Source organism: Triturus cristatus, chromosome 5_2, assembly GCF_964204655.1.
Source record: "Triturus cristatus chromosome 5_2, aTriCri1.1, whole genome shotgun sequence".
Taxonomy (NCBI): domain Eukaryota; kingdom Metazoa; phylum Chordata; class Amphibia; order Caudata; family Salamandridae; genus Triturus; species Triturus cristatus.
The window spans coordinates 1095213652-1095234873 of NC_140588.1; the positions used below are offsets into that span (position 1 = coordinate 1095213652).

The 21222-nt window shown below is 48.6% G+C and overlaps 1 protein-coding gene across 8 annotated transcripts in view; it reads left to right on the forward strand.

Annotated features, from left to right (window-relative positions):
- Positions 1–21222, forward strand: part of LOC146829749 (class I histocompatibility antigen, Gogo-B*0103 alpha chain-like) — a 579784-nt gene that overhangs the window by 37998 nt on the left and 520564 nt on the right. The gene's annotated exons all lie outside the window — the stretch shown is intronic.

Here is a 21222-nt window from a genome sequence, read left to right on the forward strand (position 1 = left end):
TAACTTTTGTATGGGCTTTGCATTTCATAATCGATATTGCAGTAGGTAAATGAATCGCGTCTAATAGGGCTTGAATGAGGGGTCCGTGTTGGATGTGGGCACCGTGAGAAGTTAAATAACCTCTCTCTCGCCACAATACGCCGAAGTCATGGACGACTCCGAATGCATAACGTGAATCTGTGTATATGTTGACTTTCTTATCTTTTGCTTGAGTACAGGCTTGTGTCAGAGCGATGAGCTCTGCTGCTTGAGCTGACAAAGTGTTAATACAATTTGTTTCAATGACTTCAGTGTCCGTTGTGACTGCGTAAGCGGCCACTAACTCTCCTGTACTTGTTCTCATACATGAACCATCTACATATAATGTCAAGTCTGGATCTGATAAAGGGATATCTGTCAAGTCTTGTCTGGGTTTCGTCGTGATAGTAACGACTTCAACACAATCATGTGCCAATGGATCTGTTCCGCCTACTGGTAACAGTGTGGCAGGATTTAACGTATTACAACGTCTGATTTCTATGTGTGACTGAAACAATGTCAATTCGTAACCGGTGAGTCTCGCTATAGTCAAGTGTTGTGTTTGTGTGCGGTTCAAGAGAACCTCTACTGCGTGTGGTACTTGTACTGTCAATTGATGTCCTAACACTATGGCATCGCTTTGTCTGATTGCTAAAGCTGTTGCTGCCACTGATTTCAGGCACGCAGGAAGAGCCTGAGCTACTGGGTCTAATGTACTAGAGAAATAAGCACATGGTTTGTGTGATCCTGCTTGTTCCTGAGTGAGTACTGACAAGGCAGTACCGTTGCGTTCTGTAACAAAGAGTGTAAACTGTTTACTGTAACATGGTGTTGCTAAAACAGGTGCTTGACATAAAGCTTTCTTTAAGCTTTGAAAGGCATATGTATGTTCTTGAGTCCAAGGGAGGACAGTCGATGTGGCTGCCTCCTGTGTTGTCAACTTGATGAGGGGTTTAGCTAGAAATGCATATTGAGGGATCCACTGCCTACAGTATGAAGTGAGACCTATAAAAGCCCGTACCTCCTTTTGTGTCTTGGGTGGTGACATGTTAGCGATTAACTGGATGCGGTCGGGTGTAAGCTGTCTTCCCTCCTTGGACAGCGAGTGCCCAAGGTAAACAACTCGCTGGACACAGAATTGCAGCTTAGAAGGGGACACCTTGTGCCCCTTGTCGGCCAGAAATTTTAAAACCGTCAGTGACGCTGTTTCACATTCAGGTTCGCTTCGGGCGGTGATCAGCAGATCATCGACATATTGAAGCAAGGCAGTGTTAACTGGCATGTGGATACTGTCAAGTTCTCGTTTCAGTGCTTGGCTATAGATGCTGGGGCTTTCTGTAAATCCTTGAGGTGCGCGTGTGAATTTAAAACTTCGTCCATTTAAACTGAATCCGAACAGATATTGACTTTCCGGATCTATTGGGACGCTAAAGAACGCATTCTTGAGATCAATTACAGTGAAGAACGTTGCTTCTGAGTCAATAGCTGTTAGTAATGAAGAGATATCTGGGACCACAGGGTATTGTGGTACAATACATTTATTTAGTTCGCGCAGATCAATAACCAATCGATATACTGGTGGTGCTTTTGGATCCGTTCTTTTAAGAATCGGAATTATTGGGGAATTACATACATTGGAGTCGGTTTCTGCAACCACTCCTTGTGCAATGAGCTCGTCAATGATTTGCAGCAAAGCCACAACAGCATCTGGTGGTAACTTGTATTGTCGCATTCGTGGTAGTACTACTCCTGTTTTTAGAGTGACTCGATATGGTGTAATGTTCATGCAACCAACATCAGTGGGGCCTTGTGCCCATAAATGTGTAGGTAAATTCTGCAACCGGTGATCCATGTCTCTGGACACGTAGTGACCTTTAAAGTCACGTAGAAATAGTCGTACTCCTTCCGGAGAACAACATATTATAGCTCCTAGAGCTTTCAATGTTTTTATACCTAACAAGTTTTCTGGACATGATTTAGTAAGCAATAAATCTGTAGTACGTGTCAATGGACCAACCGTGAGTGGAAGAGGTTGTGTTACGTCATTAATTATAGGTTTTCCTGAGAATCCAAGGGAAATATTCTGTGAGCCTGAGAGGGGTGCCCCTGGAACTTCACTGCGTCGTATAGTTGTTCTGCTTGCCCCTGTATCAAGTAAAAACTTTCTGTCTTCCCCTAATAGTTCACTATGTACATAAGGTCCCTCATGATCTACAGGAACCTCAATAAGGGGTAAGCCAACTTCCCTCTCTAGGCTATTTCATGTGTATCGCTGATAATCGGGATAATCTGCTTGTGCATACTGATACATCTGTTGCGTTGTTGCTTGTGTGGCAGCAGTAGGCTGCGCTTGTGGTGGTGCTACGGTCTGTTGTGGAGCTGCCTGTTGCGGAGCTAGTTGTTGCGGAGCTGACCTAGGTTGTGCATGCTGAGGGATTTGTTGTTGATTCTGATCCTGTCTAGGTGGACGTGGTCTTTCCTGGGTTCTCCCTGTGGCAATATTATGTTTCAGGACTGGACAATCGTGTATATAATGACCTTGTTGTTTACAATAGTTGCATGTCCCTTTCGTTGGACCTGCGGAATCACCCTTTTGATGACCATCAGCTGGAACTGACTGAGCAACAAGCATTTTCATTTTTGTCTCTTTCATACGTCTTTGTTCATGTTCTTGTTCTTCTTTAATTCTATTGTGGTGATATTGTAACATCTGTAACATCTGTGACGGGGTATTCCCTTGCCAGGTACTCTCAAATTTCAATACTCTATTCTTAACTTGCGGCAGGGAATTTTCAACTAATTTTGTCACAAACAGATGTGGATATGACTCGCTACTTGCTTTTATGCCACTATTGATACCAAAACATTTTTCAAATCGGGAATAGAAATCACTAGTGTCTTCATCTTGCTTCTGTTTACAGGCTGAGATTGCACCCCAGTCTTCCTTTTTCGTAGTTAATAAACGTGGCAGTACCTGCACTAGTAATCCTGGTAATGCTGTAGTCTTTTCCCCAAGCCCTGATCCTGCAGCTCGGGCCTTTTCTTCGTTTTCTAATGCTGTCCAATCTATCTTTTGGTCTCCTACCTCCCATTCCTTTTCTTTGAGTTTCTCGTAAATACCGGCAGGCATTAATACTTTTAATATTTTCATAATGTCAGGGTAGGTATACTCTCCCATGAGTAACATGTCTTTTATCTCACGGTGGAAACCTGCTGGATCCTTGTCATGGCTGGGTACTACTTTCTTCATTTCCAATAATTCAATTTTAGTTATAGGCGTGTACACAAACACACGTGTAAAGTTATTACCTTCACCTCTGATTGGGTGTACTTCGCGTAACGGGTTCTGTCTATCTATGTGATACATTTTTCTTCCCATAATGGGAACCGGAACGTGTTCTGGGCACACGAAAGTTATATACTGGTTTCGAAATTCTAGAATTTCATTAATTAAATCAGTACCTGAACCTCTCCATGTATTCGTGAGTAGTTCTGTCAATATGTCAGGTAAGGGTCCTGGATCGGAGTGTTGGCTTTTATATAATATAAGGAGGTGTTGAATCATGTATATACCAGCTAAACGCTGTTCGTATGGGGCAAGATTCAGAAACGTGTGTGCTAGTGCATCATCACTGTATTTACTGGGACTGTCAGCCCATTGTACTGCTGACCTGGCTAATTCTTGTTCGTCCATGGAATCGAGCATATGGTACCCCCTTCGATCTCGGAGTAATTTATCAGCGGCTTGGAATAGGTGTTCGGGGGACCTTGTATTCAACATAGGGGTTTGAAAATGTCTGCTATATTCTGGACGTATCGGACGTATCGGATCATTAAAGCCTCTAGTATTATTATGGGGTCTTCCTCTACCTACGTAAGCTATCGTTTCTAGTTGTTCTGATTCTTGCTCCTCCTCTTCCTCTGATTCAATTCTGTCTGCTTCTCGTCTTTCTTTATGTATTCGTTCTACTTCCTTGCGGATCTTTCGATACATGGCGATTATACACGCCTGTCTATCATGTTTCTCGTCTGCTATGTTCTGACCCCATTTGACAAGTTTTTGAATGGTATCATGATCTGCCCCAGGCCTGTCTTGGTTCCTAATTACGCAATTTATGAAAAAACGGAGTAGTTGTCTTTGGACATCCACTTTCTGGTATTCCATAGCTTCGTTAATACTTTCTGGACCTCGCCCTGTTTAGACAAAGCGATATATATTGTCTAGGTGTTCAACCATCCCTGGTATCGTCATTAAATACAATGTAGCTCGTCGTATACGTAGTGATGATATGAGCAATCTGTCCTGTTTACCTGGTACTGGATCGTATCTACAATCCACAAGCTGTTCTTTAAACATGTCGGATGTCGCTAGTTGGGGTGTACGCTGGAGTGCTAAATCTCTAAGGGTCTGTTTATTTCGCGGCGGTGTGGCAAACATGTCTGTCGTACCTCCTGTAGCACCATCTGAAGTGCTGGGCAAGAAAGGATTCGTTGGACGTAAGATAGAAATTGTAGATGCGGGAAAAACAGTAGAAACGGACGGACCTGTGGGAACTTGTGTAGGAGTTTGTTGTTGCGGGGATACAGACGGATGCTCTTGGTGTTGAACACCATCGGCAAGCGGTGTGTGTGGTATGGTATTAGCATACTCGGGAGCTACGTCATCTAAATAGGAGGAAAGGAAAACGTCCTTTGCTGTTTTGGGATGTGTTTTGGGATGTGCTTTTATCGGGAGCAATGGAGGAGTCAAGTCTTTTGGTATTTCCGGGGTAGCCTTAGGTAACCCTTCGGCCAGAAGAGGATACATACCATTCATAAGAGTGTTTCTTTGTCTATCTACTTGTTCTGATTTTACTCGGGTACCTTCCTCAATTAATAGATTTTCTCGGGTTTTATTTGAATTCTCCCTACCTTTCTCTTCCTGTCTGAGCGCTTTTTCTGTACGTCTATATGATTCTTTACGCCATAATTCAATGGCATCTTTCTGTGACTGTCTGGCTTTCTTTTTCCATAATTCTTCTTCTACTCTCATGATGCAATCTGCATCCCAGGTCCCCGCTGCGGGCCATCTCTGACTTTCTGGCAAATCCTTGGTGTAGTCCACCCATAAATCAAGAAATAATACGGCATCTAGGCCATGCTTATGATACATAAAGTATCCTGGGGTGTCCCTAGGTGGAATGGGAACAGCTTCTTCGAGTACCCCTTTTCTAGTTTTGATCTGTCTTAATTTCGAAAAGAGCGGCATTTTTAGATCTGGTTACTTAATCTTAAACACACTTAATACAAATAAACACAATAATGAACAGTCATTCACACCACAATGTATAGAACGTATTAAAACATTTAACATTTAACATTTAACGAATAATGATGACTAATAGGAAACTAGTTACTGACATAATACTGACACTAGGTAATACTTATTTATATTCAAGACATACTAGATATACTGCTAAAACAGTACAGATACACTGCTGAAACAGTGCAGACCGGATTTGTGTACCCAAACCCGTCTTGACCGGCACAGACTATGTGCACGTTAAATGCCTCCCCGGGAATGGTACTCACCGGGTAGCTCGGAACGGAAGGCCTCGGAACGGAACTGAAACTGGACCGGACTGGACTCGACTCGACTGGACTCGGAACTTCGGAACCTGGTGGGCCTCTGTATACCTCGGATCTTGCTCTCTCAGCTAGGCTCTGGTCGGGATACTTCGCACTTCTCACCGCCTCGTCTGGGTGTTGATCGCAGCCTCAGTCGCCCCCGCTTGGCCGGAGGGAGATACAGGAAATCCTGCAGGAACGCGTTTTTGTCCGTTCAGCTGTGGCAGGAGACCGGGCCTGCAACGCACCTCCGGCGCGTGAGATGAGAAAGTGTCCCTATTCGGGCGCCAATTTCTGTGGTAAATATTTCATTACCGGTACTATTTTTTATGCGGTAAAGTCTAGTAAGAATAACTCAGTAAATATAAGAGGCAGAATCCGTGGTATTAGAGGTTCTAAAAGGCTTTATTCCTTGACAAAGGAAATACAATTCGAATTGCAGGCTTCAAATTCCATCACCACGAAAGTTCAGGAAGGAAGGGCATACATTATTGACAGGTAATGGTATTTATATGGAAAGCATTACATTAAGACAGATGCAAGAGGCGTAACAGCTGAAAATACAGATAAAATAGGCATACGTAACTAAAAAAGGCGGACATATAGGCGTAACTTATAAAACGTCATTATACATGATGTCACAAGTGGGTGGATCCATAAGAGAATCCTACAATGTCAGCAGAAATATTTGGCAGAGATGCGCGCGCAGCCGCATGACGTGTGATTGACGTGCAACTAGAGGGTGAAGGGGACTTGACATTTAGCTCTTCATGTAGAGACAGAAGTCTGGGGGGTCATGTCAACCTAATCCCAAATCATATCTAATATCCTATGTTTAAAGAACTGTGTTATCCAAAAGGAAAGGTCTCTAGGATAGAATCTATTCTATACTGACTGTTAGTGCGTGTACAAGCGTCTAAGTGTCTACATGAGATGCGAGGGGGCAGGAATCTTCCATGGTAACAGGGGCTATGAATTACTTGCATGAGGACAGTGAGGCCTGGCCCTTAGCACGGTAGCTGGAAGAATGTTTACCTAAACTACTAGACAGGAATGCATCGGATGAGGAGCGAAGCAGATAATCTTGAAGGTGAAATACAGTTTTTGGCAGGCAACAGGCTGGATCGGGCACCGTTAGCCGCGCAGGGAGTAGGACAAAGTTCATGGATACAGATGCGGGCTCGGGCTGGAGCTTCCAGAGGCAGAAAGCAGGAAAGGCTTGATGGCAGAATTCAGGGCCTACTCGCCTGAATCTGTAAAATGTGGAAAGTGAACCACATAAAGTCTGTGGCCTTTCATACTTAGGAATGGAGTATCTGACCCATTCATGGCGGATCTGAAAGAGGACATGTTGACGGTGGACGCACATGTATTTGCGTCTTCAAAACTGGAACTGGAGGGAACATACATGTACTTATAGCATGCACATGGAGCCGTTGGGGTCTACGATAGGGGACATAACTGATCACAAAATTCATATTTCCTCAACATTTAAATGGCACTCTGTCAGGGTCGAAACGTCGACAAAAACATATGGTTCAGCTATTCTCAAGTCTCTTGGCTCAAGCAAAAGTGCAGTCCGTCAGAGACATTGTCCTCTTTTATTAGGTCTCGCCTGGCGACGCAGCGCGAAAGCGCTGCCGCTAGCAAGATCTATTGTTACTGACTTGCTTCGGAAGGGAGAGAGGAGATGTGCACGCGCAGGACGGACTGGAAATGTGAACACGCCCGTGAACATGCGCCAGCATACAGTGCGAGGTGTTAGTTAACCGTAAGTGTAGAAGATCTGCACATGTACCCCTGGCGCCGCGTTAATGAGCCCCCTGCTTCATTGTGCAACAACTCCCAGGAGAGGAAATAGGCGGGCGTGTCCCACTGGCGCCATGTTAATAGGCAAAAGATTTAATCACCCCTGCGGCAGTCCGCCGGTGGCACGTTTGATCACAATCTCCCCCCCGTGCAAACTCCGCTCCCAGGTTGCAGCCATTTACCTTAGGATGTGAAGGGGGCTCTGCGTTCATCTCTGGTGAAGCCGCTTTCGCTGATGGGACGAGCCTCGGCCTCAGGTCCAGCTCCTTTCCTCGATGACGAGTTTCCTCACGGCGTGTCTATCAGCTTGCGCGTGTCTTTGAGCGTGCGCCCGGACAGCCGAGGTGCTTGCTCGCACGCTCACGGCGGTATCTTTCGCTTGTTTTTTAAAATGTGCGATGTTGCGCTTTACCGTACTTTTTTGTTCCTACTTTCAATAGGTGGCTCGTGCACTAGGTCGCTCTGGACTGAGCTCCAAAGCCCTGCTCTGCTCGACCCCCCCCCCCCCCCGCTCCCCCCTTGAGTAGGCTCCTCTCTCCTCACACCTCTTTCCTCTTCCTTGGCTCGGTGCTCTGTCCTGCGTCCGTCTGCACCAAATGAGATTTGCTCAGACCCCGATCTTTCTTAACCCTCTATGACATGGGTACATTTAAGCGCTTGTTTTGTTAAGTGTGCTTTATGTCCTCCGGTGTGTCTCGCGCTCTGGTAAGAAATTCCCATTACCTAACCCAGTCACTCGGTTGCTGTCGACCCCGGAAGGATGAAGGCCTGAGTCTGTTCTGCCCAGATTCCAGTAAGTGACGTTTATGTTACTCTGAGCAGTGCAACAGGAGCACCGGCCCGCTGAGCAGTCCGTACTACGGTATCACGTCCTTCCAAGCAGTGGACACTGGCACGAAGAGCCTGCCGGACAGCCAGGACCATGGCGGGGGCAGGACGGCGGGCTCCTGTTACCCAATGGAGAATGTACAGAGGAGACTCGAGGGAACACAGATGATGACAGGGGGGGTTTGCAGACTGGATATCTGGGGAAAGGGCCAGTTGCTGACATGCTGGATTGCTCGGCCATTCACACAAGCGAATTCAAAGCCCTAAAATGAGAACCACGGGAACTTTCTGTGTTCTGATGGTCACTTGTGCTTGCTGCAGACTTGTACCTTACACATTAGGATCAACACAAACACACGCATGGTATATTTTACTAGTGGCAGACACCTAACAAGGTGAACAATCCAGCTCCCATTGATAATACACAGCTGTCACTGGCAGAAAGCGGGTCTCCACCCTGGTAAATGTCCTCACAGCCCTCTCCTCTCCTGCAGAGACGCAGACTCTGAGCAGCAGCAAATGGACTGAGTCAATTACACACAATCCACAGCAACGCGTCAAAAAGGCACAATAAAGTTGCAAAGAAATGTACATAAGAGCAGGTGCATTCCTCTGAGTTGTTCTTGTGCCTTGATTATGTCTGGCCGTCGCCAGTGCCCGCCCTCTCCAGCAGCCACCCGGCACACTCTGCGCACACACTGTCCAGGAGGTCAGATGAGGAAAGGTGGGGGGGGCGAGGGCACGGAGCAGGTTAGGCTGTGTGTACCACCCACTGAAGGTCAAAGGTGAACTCTCCAGCAGCCCCCCGGCGCACTCTGCACACACACTGTCCAGGAGGGCAGATGAGGAAAGGTGGGGGGGCGAGGGCACGGAGCATGTGGTTCGTGTTTTCTGAGCAGGTTAGGCTCTGTGTACCACACACTGAAGGTCAAAGGTGAACTCTCCAGCAGCCCCCCCGGCACACTCTGCACACACACTGTCCAGGAGCTCAGATGAGGAAAGGTGGGGGGGCGAGGGCACGGAGCGCGTGGTTCGTGTTTTCGGAGCAGGTTAGGCTCTGTGTACCACCCACTGAAGGTCAAAGGTGAACTCTCCAGCAGCCCCCCCGGCACACTCTGCGCACACACTGTCCAGGAGGTCAGATGGGGAAAGGTGGGGGGGCGAGGGCACGGAGCGCGTGGTTTGTGTTTTCGGAGCAGGTTCGGCTCTGTGTACTACACACTGAAGGTCAAAGGTGAACTCTGCAGCAGATGGAAAAGCAGACGCGACTCTGAACGTCATTCATTTGAAGAATATGCGGGGCAGAAGGCACAAGACCAGGGCCAAGCCGATCGACCAATGGCGCGGCTTCAAACTAGCTGGGAGTGTACAGTGCTTGCTTCGAGGCACACACCTTCTTCCAATGAAACTCTGGTTTACCATAAGCCATGCTGCACCGCAGCTCAAGTGCTGTGTAATATGTAAAACAACTGACAGAGCCAATAAATGATATAAAGACGAAAGTTGGCGTTGCCACTGCTTGTTTTTATACCAGGGACGCTGGCATCTGCAATGCAATAGGTCTCCCATTTACGAGGGTTTAAGCGAGTGGCATTGTAAACGACAATGCCTTTTATTTATCTGTTTTAAAAACAAGACATAAATAAAATGCCACTAGCTCAAACTCTCCTAAATGCGAGACCTGTAGCATTGCAGACGCTTGTCCTGACCGCCTTTAGTTTTTCTGTTAAATTGCATATAATCTCACTTTGTACATATGAAATGCTCTGCACCGTCGTCACTGAGCACCCAATGTCACTATATTACGTGTCACTTGTAAATTTAATCACTTTGACAGCCTTTTCAATTTTTGTAAATACTTTTGAAAACCTCAAAACATATAAAATAATAATTTCGCAAACACCTACGAACCAGTGTCTTTGATTTTGGGTTCCAACTGCATTTAACGCAATTTGATATCATTCTTTGATTTTGTATAGTGTATAATTTGTTCAAATTTTGATTTATTCTCCCCATGTAAAGTGATTCTTCTCCCCGACAGAACCACTGTAGCTTTCTGTCTATGTTCCCAGGTTCTGAGGGACACAGGGTTACCCCATTGTAGTTATACCCCGGCCCCTCAACTTCGGCCTATATCTTTGGCCCAGCTGGAGGTGAAAATAAAAAGTCTCCCTCGCTGCCTGCACGTTGCTGCTGGGAATGGAAAGCAGACAACGTGCAGGTGCTGCTGAACGTTTCAAGGTGTCTAAAAGTTACACCCGGACGGGTTCAGCATATTTCTGTGGGGCCCAACTTCTTGGCAGGGTGGACGGTGTCCACCCTGTGAAAATAGTGGGTGGACGCGGTGTACCCGGGTGTACCCCGACTTGTGCCCTGGTGGTGGTGCATTCAAGGTGGTTCATTCGAGATGGTGATCAATATTAACAATGCAAGAGGCAACATCATTCAACGTAAAAGTGTTTTTTCACAGCAGTTTCCCGATGGTGACCCTGGCCTTCCATTTTTATCTTATGCACCTGACTCTGTGGTAGCTGAGGGAGGCCTGCATAAGCTGGAGTGGAAGGAGTCAAGCTCCATTATTATTTCACTTCAGGAAACCCTGTAGACAGAATTTTAAGGAGTTGTTGGCTGTGAAGAAGGGGAGGGGACATGAACACAATCCAGGTGAGGAATGGAGCTGCTCCCACAGAATGTTGTCATTGAGGCCGAGCCTGTGGGTGCCGAGCCTGTGGGTGCCGAGCCTGTGGGTGCCGAGCCTGTGGGTTGCGAGCCTGTGGGTGCCGAGCCTGTGGGTGCCGAGCCTGTGGGTGCCGAGCCTGTGGGTTCCGAGCCTGTGGGTGCCGAGCCTGTGGGTGGCGAGCCTGTGGGTGGCGAGCCTGTGGGTGGCAAGCCTGTGGGTGGCGAGCCTATGGGTTGTGAGCCTGTGCGTTGTGAGCCTGTGGGTTGTGAGCCTGTGGGTGCCGAGCCTGTGGGTGCCGAGCCTGTGGGTGCCGAGCCTGTGGGTTGCGAGCCTATGGGTGCCGAGCCTGTGGGTGCCGAGCCTGTGGGTTGCGAGCCTGTGGGTGCCAAGCCTGTGGGTGCCGAGCCTGTACACCTACCGTTGTTCTTGCTCAATTCTGTGTTTGAGGCATGTTATTGCTCATTGTCACTTTCTCTATAACTGTTCAGTATTGATCAGTATCCGTGTGTCCTTTTTTCACTTTTGTTGAAGAGCGTTCGCAACGGATATTGCTACAGTGCTCGCCGATCCTTGCCTTGATGTTCCTTCATGTCATGCCAATGTAGCATAACTTACAGGGGCATTCGATTATGTAAATCAAGCTATTTAAATTATAATTAGAACATTGGAATTTTGCTTTGTTTTGTCATCGGGCATACTGATCATTGCCCACATGAGAAATGACTCTTTACAAGGGGGGGAGAGGTGGGAGGAGTCCTAGGGCGCTCTGTTCTTGGGGGCTAGATATTCTTGGTCTGGTGTGGAACAAAATATTCCTTAAGCTGGTGTCTGCAGAGTTTATAATGGTCTGTAGCCTTATGCTTAGTTTTTGATCTCGGCATAGAGGGTGTTCCCGTAGTCCTGCTTGCCTGTGACCAGGGCGTACATGACAGTTTTCTGAGTGTGGTTGGGAGCCATTTGAAGCTGTTCCTCAGTATCTCCAGAGTATGGCAGCATGAAGCCGTGACAGTATTAACTTGGGCGGTCATGTCGAGTTTGTTGTTGATGACGATCCCGAGGTTGTAGGTGTGCGTGGTGGGGCTAAGTGTCATTCATCGCTCTTTTGGCCACCAGGTGAAGTTCCGATCCGGGTATTGGGTGTCTTGTCCATGAGGGAGGAGATGAGTTGTGTGTCGTCCGCATAGGAGAGGACAATGATGTTGTGAGAGCGGATGATGCTGGCTAGAGGGATCATGTATGCCTTGAAGAGGGCCAGGCTCGGTAGATCCTTGTGGACGTCTGCAAATGAGGCGCCAGACTGACTGACTGGGTCTTTCCAGTCAGGAAGGAGCAGATCTATCGTAGTGCGTGTCTGATGTTTATAGGCGTTGGATGAGGATGGTGTGGGAAGACTGTCAAACGCTACGGAGAGGTCCAGGAGGACGAAGGCAGCCGTCTCTCCTCTATCCAGAGTTATGCGGATGTCATCCCTAGCAGAGATGAGGGCAGTTTCCATTCTGTGGGTGGGTCTGAAACCAGACTGATTGGTGTTGAGGAGAAGGTCACCATTGAGGTATTCGGTGAGGCATTTGTTGCTGATTTCCTATAAGACCGTGGCCGGGAAGGGTAGCAGAGAAATCGTTCTGTACTTGGTGAGCGTTGAAGGGTCCACAGGGGGCTTCTTCATTGGTGTGTGGACAGTTGTGTGTTTTCCAAACATCTGGGCGGGTCACAGAAGAGATGGAGCCACGACACTGATGGGTTGCCGTCCTCTGGAGTAGGCATGGTGGGGCCTGAGGTCCGATGGGGCCCCAGAGTCGACGGACTTCATGGTGGCGGTGGTTTCTGCTGGGGAGATGATGGGCCATGTGGTTAGCATTGGCTCTTTGGATAAGATCAGGCGAAGTCTGTTGGATCCTTTTGCACGTTGAAGTTTCTGTAAATGGCAGTGATTTTGTTGCTGAGGAATTGAGAGAGATTGTTGCAGAGGACCTGCAAGCTGGTCATCGAGTTGGAGACGGCCGCGGGTGAGGTGAAATACTTCACTATGGTGAAGATTTCTGTGTGTCTCTTGGTGTTGGCATTGATGTGATCTGCTAGGGCGATGCGTTTGGTGGTCTGGTACATTTTGTGCCAGCTTCTCAGGGTGAATTTCATGCTCCTGTCTGTATTGTCCTGGCTCGCTCTTGGTTTACGCTCCTGTTTGCAGAGACGTTTATCAGTTTGAGCTCCTCCATGTACCAACTGGCCTGGGCTCTAGAGCTTGTTGTATTGTTACGCTTGAGGGGGGCCAGGGAGTCGATGCCAGAGGTGATCCTGTTGTGAAATTCTTGATGGCTTTGGGAAGGCTGTTGCTGTGTTCAGGTCAGTGGGTGTTGAGAGCTTTGGTCCGGTCCTTATCAGTGATTCTGTTTGTTTCTGTGGGCTAGTCTGGCAGTAGTGTGTGTGTACGTTGGGCTGGGATGAGGGTGCTGAACTTGACACAGGCATGGTCTGTCCAGGAGACTGGTGTGGGCTCGTCAACTCTGATGTTGTTGAAGGTGGTGAAAGTAGGGTCCAGGAGGTGTCTAGCAACATGGGTACGTCCCTTTACTTGCTGGGTGAGGCCCAGGCTTCCAAGGTCTTCGATGAGTGTTTTTGAGTTGGGGGTTGGCGTGGTTTTCTAAATAGAAGTTCAGGTCTCCAAGTAGGATGTAACTGCTAACGTCTAGGGTGAGTGGTGCGAGGAAGTCCGTGATAGTGTTGGTGAAGTTGGTGTGTGGTCGCGGTGGTCTGTAGATAAGGGTGCCATTTAGGATTAAGTTGGCTGAGACATGCAGCTTAAATGACAGGTGGGTGGTAAATAGGGGTGGGCGGTAAACTCTGCTCCTCCGCTTGGAGCATTAAGTTCCGGAAAAACTCCACCAAATGCTCCATGGGGGAGTTTTTTCTCGTGCACGGCTCACCTACATTAAGCGCTAGACCGCCTCCCAGCAAGATTTCTCAACGTTGGCAGTCACGGCAGATCACTACAGTTCGCATTGAGGAAGCTGCAACTCTCGTTGAGAAAGCTGTCACTCGAGTAGAAAATCTACTCGAGCGGCAGAAAGAAGTAGCACGTTCTAAAGTACAAAGTAGTTCCCCCCTGTTACCTGAGAACTACAGACCCATCAGTCTAACAGATGTGATGTCGAAGGTTTTTGCCAGGATAATACTGGAGCGGTTCAAAGAGTGGACGGAGGACCACAGTGCACTGAGTATTTTGCAAGAGGGCTTCCGGTAGGAGATGTTCCGCCTTTTTTGCACAGGTCCATTGTGAGAAATTGGGTGAGTTCTAAGAACCTTTTCCTGTGACTAGGTGAGTGCGACAGGGCTGTGTATTGGCCCCCACCCTATTCTGTATATTAATGGATTGGTGGAATCTTTGAATGGGGTAAGAGATAGCGATGCTCCTAAGATCCTTCAAAACCCCAGCCATAATGTTTGCCGACGACACTTTACTTCTGTCAAAATCCCCTACGGGCACGCAAAGGATCCGAGATGGGTTTAGCTCCTTTTGTACTTTGCCGGTTCTTGAGGTTAATGTCGCCAAGACCAAGTTTATGGTCCTTAATCCAGTGTCCTTTATACAACCTAGCCCCTTATCGATTGGAATTCCCTTGGAGAGGGTCTCTACCCGTGACTATCTGGGTTTAACTCTTAATGAGCACATGGACTGGTCCTCTCACATCCGCAAACAAGGGCTGAAACGTATGCAGAGTACCAGTGGGCGAGATACAGCCTGTCCTAGCCAGGAAACTCTACCTACAATTCAGGCATGGTACCTGCCGTTGACTCTCCCTACAATTCAGGCATGGTGCCTGGAGTTGACTCTCCCTACAATTCAGGCATGGTGCCTGGAGTTGACTCTACCTACAATTCAGGCATGATACCTGCCGTTGACTCTACCTACAATTCAGGCATGGTACCTGCCGTTGACTCTACCTGCAATTCAGGCATGGTGCCTGGAGTTGACTCTCCCTACAATTCAGGCATGGTGCCTGCCGTTGACTCTACCTACAATTCAGGCATGGTACCTGCTGTTGACTCTACCTATAATTCAGGCATGATACCTGCCGTTGACTCTCCCTACAATTCAGGCATGGTACCTGCCGTTGACTCTCCCTACAATTCAGGCATGGTACCTGCCGTTGACTCTCCCTACAATTCAGGCATGGTGCCTGCCGTTGACTCTCCCTACAATTCAGGCATGGTACCTGCCGTTGACTCTACCTACAATTCAGGCATGGTACCTGCCGTTGACTCTCCCTACAATTCAGGCATGGTACCTGCCGTTGACTCTCCCTACAATTCAGGCATGGTGCCAGCCGTTGACTCTCCCTACAATTCAGGCATGGTACCTGCCGTTGACTCTCCCTACAATTCAGGCATGGTGCCTGGAGTTGTCTCTCCCTACAATTCAGGCATGGTACCTGCCGTTGACTCTCCCTACAATTCAGGCATAGTACCTGCCGTTGACTCTACCTACAATTCAGGCATGGTACCTGCCGTTGACTCTCCCTACAATTCAGGCATGGTACCTGCTGTTACGCTTCTTTACTAGCCCCTGGAGTCGGGAGCAAGATCGGAAATGCCCTTCATGTGAAGTCTTAGCAGAAACCGATGCCCATTTTTGCCTTGTCTATAAAACCCTCAGGCACAAGTGGAGAGTCCAGACTTTTAGGAATCCAGGGACCCCTAGCTGCCAAACGGCCCTTAGAATACTGAAATACGACTCCTTCCAACCAATAGTGTTCGCCGTCTCCAGGGATCTGTTCTCTATATGGTGTGTAAGAAAAAGGTTCCTGAGAAATTTGGCACAAATGTTGGGGTTTTTAGCCCTGGGTTTCAAATTGGTCAAATTAAGGTCATTTTAGGTGTGGGCAAACAGTGCACTGTTCCCTGCAGATTGGATTTATTGATTAATTGTCACATAGTGTGTTTTACTAGTTTTTAAACCATACAAGTAACCAGCCCATCATTGATCTTATGACGCTGGTAGTTCTGTACCAAGAAGGGTTTATATGGCGGGAACATAGGACGATGTTGATGGTAAAGAGCCGGGCAGGCAGTCGTATTTCCAAGCACATTATTAACACTTGTCATTTCTTTTCATTTGACCAGAACCAGCACAAACCCAGCATCGGAAGGCATGGTCTGTGCTTCCATGATCACACCGGGGCAGCACAGACCCAGCATCGGAAGGCATGGTCTGTGCTTCCATGATCACACCGGGGCAGCACAGACCCAGCATCGGAAGGCATGGTCTGTGCTTCCATGATCACACCGGGGCAGCACAAACCCAGCATCGGAAGGCATGGTCTGTGCTTCCATGATCACACCGGGGCAGCACAGACCCAGCATCGGAAGGCATGGTCTGTGCTCCCATGATCACACCGGGGCAGCACAGACCCAGCATCGGAAGGCATGGTCTGTGCTTTCATGATCACACCGGGGCAGCACAGACCCAGCATCGGAAGGCATGGTCTGTGCTTCCATGATCACACCGGGGCAGCACAGACCCAGCATCGGAAGGCATGGTCTGTGCTTCCATGATCACACCGGGGCAGCACAGACCCAGCATCGGAAGGCATGGTCTGTGCTTCCATGATCACACCGGGGCAGCACAGACCCAGCATCAGAAGGCATGGTCTGTGCTTCCATGATCACACCGGGGCAGCACAGACCCAGCATCGGAAGGCATGGTCTGTGCTTCCATGATCACACCGGGGCAGCACAGACCCAGCATCGGAAGGCGTGGTCTGTGCTTCCATGATCACACCGGGGCAGCACAGACCCAGCATCGGAAGGCATGGTCTGTGCTTCCATGATCACACCGGGGCAGCACAGGGGGTGAAATGCATCAGTACAACGACACTACTTAGGTCTATTTTAAAATGTTTCATTTTCATCATTGTAGTGCGCGGTTTACTCTACCCACCTCAGAGAGTAGTGTGAGCTGCCCATATTAGTGCACATCACAGACATCCCCGGTGACGCTGCGGACCCTGAATGAGCCCCTTTTAAGGAATGTTCTGAGGTTTTTGTGACTTTGGTTCTTTGTCTTAGCGCTGTGGCAGCACTTTGACAACCGATGATTCACGATTGTAGTTGTTTTATACTTATACCATTATTAACTGTAATTTGTAGAGCACGCGGCTACCTCCGACGGAGGTGTCCCGATGCTAGCAGCGTGTCCCACCTGTGGGGAATGAGCCAGACTAGACAGTGCTGTGAGAAGTTGGCCTGGTATATGCTGTCCACTAGTTATAGTGGGCACATTGTACCAGCCCAAACAACCCCTTACTGATGATAGGTTAAAGACAACCTTTATTGGGAACCTCCTCAGGGATCTGACCTCACCCCTTGTGAAGGAACTGCCCCAGAGGTAGCCAGGCCTGGCCTGGGAGAGCCTCTGATGTCAGTGGACCCCTCCAAGGTGGGACCCAGTCTGGTGCAGGTAGCCTGCCTCTCTCTACCCTGCCTCATTCAGCCCAGGGCTGCAGAGGTCAGGGAGGCCAGTGGACCCCAAGAGGGCCCCTGTCCAGAAGAACCCCCCCATCAAAAGAATGAGGATTGCCTGGCTAGTAGCCCTAGCCAGGTGATGGTTAAAAACATCCCTGAGGGATCTCCTTTACAGGTAGTTAGGGACCTCCCCCAGAGGGATTCTGTTGGGCACAGGCAAACATCGGACCTTAGGGCCCCAAACCTGACCTGTCCCTCCAGTAAGCCCACAAAAGGGACCCAGCCTCCAGCTTTAGGTAGCCAGAGGCTGACCCTGAGAGCACAGTGCAACTCAGTTAAAGAAAGAAAGGCATCCATGGTGGAGGATGATTGGAGGAAGCTGAGGCCTCACTTTGAGGACACTCACTTCAGTACTCCATCTCAACACCAGCCTTTTACTTTGCAAAGACACACCAAAGGTAGAGATTCCCTATGGTGGAGACCCTATGATACCTTTAGGGTGAGGGGTTGCTTAGTGGACCATGAGACAGGGGGTAACCATGCAAGTGCTGGTTCTTCCTCATATGGCCATTTAGGCAATATAGGCTTACCTGGACAAGGACAGCCTTATCTCCTTTCGTTTGGGGGGGGGGGGGTTGTGTAGGAAGGTGGATGTCTGACTATGGTTACCCCCAACTTTTTGCCTAGTGTCTAGCTGGTTTTTCGACTTAGTTGGCCTGAGATCCTGCCAGTCAGGGTCTCAGGCTGTCTGCTCTCTCTTTAAAATGGACTCCATGTACCCTAGGTACATACACAATTGGGAGGGATCCCCTTATCAGCCCCTGTACAGTGTACCATAGGTACCCAGGGCATAGGTGTACCCTAGGCCTACCAGGGGCTGCAGCATGTATTATGCCACCCCTGGCCTGGCCTTCCAATCAGACACAACTGGCTGATCACTTAGCTGGGGCAAGGTCGTGTAATCACCCCTTGCTTAGATATAGTATGCCTATATCTACACTTAAAATAGACACATGTGTACCTGTAAGCCACTCCTATGGCAGGCCTTAACAATCCTGGAGGCAGAGTGCTTGGTAACATGTGAGATGGTGCTCTAGCATGAGCTGAGCCTGTCTGCAGCTTTCGGAACCATGTCCTTATAGCTGTTCTATGATATCGCCTACCATATACTCTTAAGTGCCTTATAATCTTAAACGGTTATGGTAACTATGGTTTGGCTTTATCAAAACATGTCGTGTAAGGTGTCTAACACTTTGGAATAATACCCCCATACCATTTATGATGATGAGGATATTATTCCCCCCTTCTAGAGGGAGAGACATGTTAAAATCCTACTTTGCTGTTTAACTCTAACCAAAGCCTCAGCATCACAAAATGGATGCTGCTGCCACAGACACGAGTCTGACCTCCTGCAGCTGGGAGTCCTCCCGGCCAGGGAGGCCTGGACAATAGGTTTCCTGCTTGGGGAGGTGCTAGCACCTCCCCAGACAGACTTTAGTGTATTGGGGCAGGGAGGGCTGAAAGGAATGAGACACTGCCTGGGGCACACAAGGTGTCCCATGCATAGTCCAGTTCAAACCGGTCCTGGGGCACTCCAGCCCCAGCTCTGGCGCGAAACTGGACAAAGGAAAGGGGGTGTAGCCACTCCCCTTCCTGGTCCCACCCATAGGAGGGACCTTGCAGGTAGCCCAGCCCATTAGCCTAGTATATTAGGAGGTAGCTGAGACCTGCAGAATCAGATTACCCTGAAAATCTGCAACTTGTACAGAAACTCTGGACCTTCGACATTCGACCTCAGGAAGAAGACTGAAGAATCTCCCTTGTGGCCAAGGAGTGACCACCCTGGGCAACCAGGCACCATCCAGCGACCGCTGCTTGCTTTGCGACTGATCCACAAGGAACGACTGCAGAGACTGACCAGCGCCGTGACTTCCAGACACCACTGAACTAGATCCACATCTACAGCAAAGCTGAGACCCGTGGAGGCGACGAGGGATGTGGGACCGGCGACTTGGGAAAAGTGGCTAGTAACTGACTAGCGCAACTTCTGAGGCTCCCTCGAGGTTGTGCTTGGGGAATTGAGAAGCCCCACTCCCGAGCACCATCTGCAAAGAAGATCAGCTCCCCACACTTCACGTGTTCTGCGTGGGGCCCTTCTGCACCTGAACTGCTCGACGCGTTGTCCGGTTGCTGGCCCGTTGGCTAGTGATCTCTGTGACGACGAACCTGCTATTTTGCTTTGCTGGTCTGGCTCCTCCAGACTGGCACTTGCTCCCCTGTGAAAGGGAAGCACCCCAGACCTTCCTGGTCTGCAACAGAAGCAAGTCCTCCATCCTGCGTGGGTTACGCTTGCCAAGGCTTGTTGGGTCCTAACTCGACATCGACGCCGCCGACAGCAAGAGCCTACGTGGGATAGCTCGCCTCCTGGTTCTGGTCATCCTCGACGCCTCCTGGTACCCGTGGCTGCTGAGACAAGCTTCACCTCTTCACCTGCATCTTCACGACATCGCCTGGCTCCTCCCTGGTTCCTTCCTGGTCCCGGGCTGGTGGCCTAGACTCTGTCCCTTCTTCTTGCAGGACTCCTTCTTTTTGATTCCATCCCCGTAATCCACCGGACACTCTTCAGTGACTGCCTGTCAGCAACTTTTCTTCAGGCATCCATAGGAGTCAACGACGAAACCCGACGCAAGTTCACACCTATGCACCCGCAGCCCGTGGGCTAGGTAACTTGAGTACTCCGGTGCTCACAAGGGTATTGACTATCCTAGGGTCTAGTTTCCAAGTCTCGAACTCCTAGCTACTTCAGAAGTGTCCTAAAACTCTTAATTTCTAACTATCACGATTTCTATCGACTTTTACGCATTACGTGTGAGTGTTTCCACTCTGCACCTGAATCCCGTGGGCCTCCTACTTCCTAATTCCTGGTAGTGTCGTGTAGCCCCAGCGATTCCCTAGGCCTAGGCCTATCCTGTGTTCGTGACAGTGGTTCTTATACCACTTACTTAGTATATGGTTTGCGTGGCCCCTAGGGCCTAACTGTATTACTTACCTGTGTGACTTATGTATGCTGGTATAAGATTGTGTTGTACTTACCTCGAATCTCATAAAGAGTGCTGAGGGTGTTTTGACTTAGAATAAATACATTCTATTTTTATATATCTGTTGTGGTGTCCTTTCATTTTGATATTCAAGGGGTTACAAATGGTATAACAGCTGGCTTCACATGCCATACAGAGTTTAGCCTAAGACTGCTCTTGTCCATGCTACCACTAGGATAGCTGGTCTATAAGGTTGACTTTACAACCAATCACCATAAGGGTTGTTTGGACTGATACAGGGTGTACACTAGAACTAGTGACATCATATATCAGGCCAACTTCTCACATTGGTGAGCAGCGGTTGGGATCTGAGCTTGCTGTTGTAATACCATTGTAATCTTGAAATATCAAATTGAAAGATCACAAAGATATTTGTCAGGCACATATAACATAGCTTATACATACTTAAGTTCTACTGAACTTAGGAGTTGTAGGTTGAAGGGCCTAGCACACCCTGACTACAACTACTAGAGAGGTTTAGTAGATACAACTAGTGTAGGTAGGTGCACATGGTGCAGTTCGGGTTCCTCTATTTCCCTTTACTTCCACGGACAGAATGATCTCTCAGTCATACACACATACACACATCATACGCTGGTGGGGCCCATAACACCAAACATTCACTCTATCAAACTATCCGCGCCTACAAAGGGACATCAGTTCCGAACCAAACTGCTTTTCAATAGGTCGATCGAATCATTTAGTTGTTTATATGGTCTA